The sequence below is a fragment of the Bidens hawaiensis genome, unplaced genomic scaffold, assembly GCF_021521415.1.
Source record: "Bidens hawaiensis isolate Kalapana, Puna unplaced genomic scaffold, B.hawaiensis_p1.1 tig00045960_1, whole genome shotgun sequence".
Classification (NCBI taxonomy): Eukaryota; Viridiplantae; Streptophyta; class Magnoliopsida; order Asterales; family Asteraceae; genus Bidens; species Bidens hawaiensis.
Genome location: NW_027505955.1, coordinates 24,360 through 27,029, shown reverse-complemented (window position 1 = coordinate 27,029; position 2,670 = coordinate 24,360). Strand labels below are relative to the sequence as shown.

Sequence of the window (2,670 nt, the reverse complement as noted above, 5' to 3'; positions counted from 1 at the left end):
CAACTTCAACCGAGAATTATATAGAAGAACCTTATCCCCATAATTAAACTCTTTGGACCCCTTAATATGTTTATCATAACGTTCCTTTGTCCTCTCCTTATACTCCCAGCTTCTTTCATACGCCTCGTTCCGTAGCTCCTCAAATCTTCATGAATCTAAAGAAAACGACTATTTCCCGCCGCAGATAAATCAAGATTTACAGCTCTTAAAGCCCAATGTGCGCAAAGTTCTTACTCAATAGGAAGATGACAAGCCTTTCCATAAACAAACCGAAAGGGAGTTTTCCCGATATATTAAAATACATATAGGAAGGGCAAAACCGTCATTTACATAAAACTCTTAAATTTAAGAGTTTTACAAGTTGACAAGCCTCTCAAAGCATATAGGAGATTTGGAGGGATTTCAAAATTTGAAACTCAGTGTCTTCAAACCTACTTCTCTGATAACCAAACCCTCGCTTCTCTCTCATCAAACACCGCAGCCACAAAGCTACCCCTTCCTTCTACGGCAATAGGGCTCCACCTCTGGGGATGGTTCCGGCAGCATCAACAGCAAATGAAAGAAAAAAGCTAACTAGATTGGCGGTATAACTGGTAGTTGCGTTGTCAGATCTATTTTCCGGCGGTGGGTTACGGTCAAATCACCGTTGGTACCACCCTCCGGATATGTGAACTTTTGAAGACTAATATGTCTGATCCAAAGACCTAAGAAACCCCAGGCAACTCCATTCGTATTCAAGATGAAGTCACCATTTTTAAAAGGTGCTCTGGTATGATTTCTCTATTTACTCTCTCAGTTCCAACTGATTGAGTGCAATTGATATAAATTTTCATTTTTGAAGTTTAATATCAGGGTTTGTGTATCATTTTTTATTATAATTGACAATATATAACTTTAACATACTCGATCCGTCTTTAACAAGTGATTTTATTGACTTATGAGAATCAGTCAAACTAATGTTTAACCAAGTGTTTATGGTTTGTTATTATATGTATCTGGTATAGGTCAATATTGTTGTTGCGGAGCTTGAAGGGCTTCCCTTAATTGTCACACTAATGTGAGTTTTACTTTATATTATCACTTATGTTATGTGTTTATTTATTTTTTAATTTAAATCATATGAGGCATAACTTGGGTATGTTCTTTAATCATATTGCAGTAAAGCATAATCAAATTTAAATGATGGCGAACAAGACACCGGTAAGTTTATCCGTTTCTTTGTTTCTCATAATTTTTCTGAAAATTCATGTATAACATATTTTTTAAGGTTATTTTATTGTTGGTAATATTTTAAACGCGGGTTAGAATACTCTCCGCTTGTGACACAATGCGTTCTGGAAGTCTCTTTTCATTGAAAATCTAGCTCAGTGCAACTGAAAGCGTGTGTTTACCTAAGGTAAATTCTTAATAATCAATAAACTATAAAAGAAAACTATTATTTTTTCTTTCCTGAACAAGAAATTGTATAATATTGTTTCTAATCTTTGATAGGGTGGTGGGAATTTTGAAGTTTCTAGACATCCAACAGAGAGTTGATCTTCAATGGGGAGTTAATGTCAGTGAACTTTTTTTCCCTTTTTTTGTCATTTCTAACAGTGTTTTGATGCTAGATATGCGTTGTTTTGATTATTTGAAATATGTGTTGTTTTGGTTATTTAAAAATAATTTTTTCCTGCGTTGTAATCCTGATGTTCATATACAATGGCTCAACAGGTCATCGACCGCTGCTGTGAATCATCTGTTGTTGAATATAGGGAGTGAGTTTATGAGATAAGTAAATACAATGGTGTTGATTGTAACAAAATTCATGATAAGGGCTTATTGTTGACTTGTTGTTTAATATTACTGGTTTCGATCTTATTTGAAGTTTGTTATTTGGTTTTCCTAGGACTACGGAAAATGTCCGGTAACTGGGGAAGCTTTAACCATGGATGATCTTGTTCCGATAAAAACTGGCAAGGTTTGCTTCTCATGGAGTTATATAGCCTAATTTGGTTTTGCGAAATTTGTTTTTTGATCATTATTAGCACGTGGAATCTTGTATGTAGTTTTAACGGATATGCATGCAGGTAGTGAAACCTAGACCGGTGCAGGCTGCAAGTATTCCTGGGATGCTTAGAATGTTCCAGAATGTAAGTGTTTGTTTGTTCTTGCTTTATTACCTGGTTTTGCAGTATTTGTTAGTTTTTAATGAATTGGACAACATTTCTTAATTGGTTATAAACGTAGTTTTTTTGTGTTTTGTTGTTTGTTATACTTGATGACAGGAATGGGATGCCTTGGTGTTATCCGCTTTTGCATCAGAGCAACAACTATGAAGAAACGTGGATCTACTCACTGGTAGCAGATCTACTTTCCTCGGGTGTGATTATGCTATTTCACCGATGGTTCGTCTGGATCAATGTTCTTCCACCTACAAAACGAACAACGCCGTTACTTACCCCTCAGAAAGGGACAGAGGGGTCCTCTTTGGGGTAACCCTCCGGCGTGAGAATAAGTATGTGTAGGAGAAGATAATAATGTGTGAGTAAGGGAATTGGGAGAGTATTGCTTAATAGCTGAATACTGTATGTTACTCTGTATGATGATGTGATTGTCTCTCTGTGTTTGAGAAAGTAACTGACAAGGGCTGCCTGTCAGTGAATGTAATTGAATATGCTTCAATGTGAA

At 36.1% G+C, this 2,670-nt stretch overlaps 1 long non-coding RNA gene across 1 annotated transcript; it reads left to right on the top strand.

Moving 5' to 3' along the window:
- Positions 1 to 1,835: 1,835 nt before the first annotated feature.
- LOC143616132 (uncharacterized) lies at positions 1,836 to 2,315 on the top strand. Its single transcript, XR_013150606.1, has 3 exons — positions 1,836 to 1,960; positions 2,070 to 2,132; positions 2,268 to 2,315. It is a non-coding gene; the product is annotated as an uncharacterized LOC143616132 (long non-coding RNA).
- Positions 2,316 to 2,670: the final 355 nt, after the last annotated feature.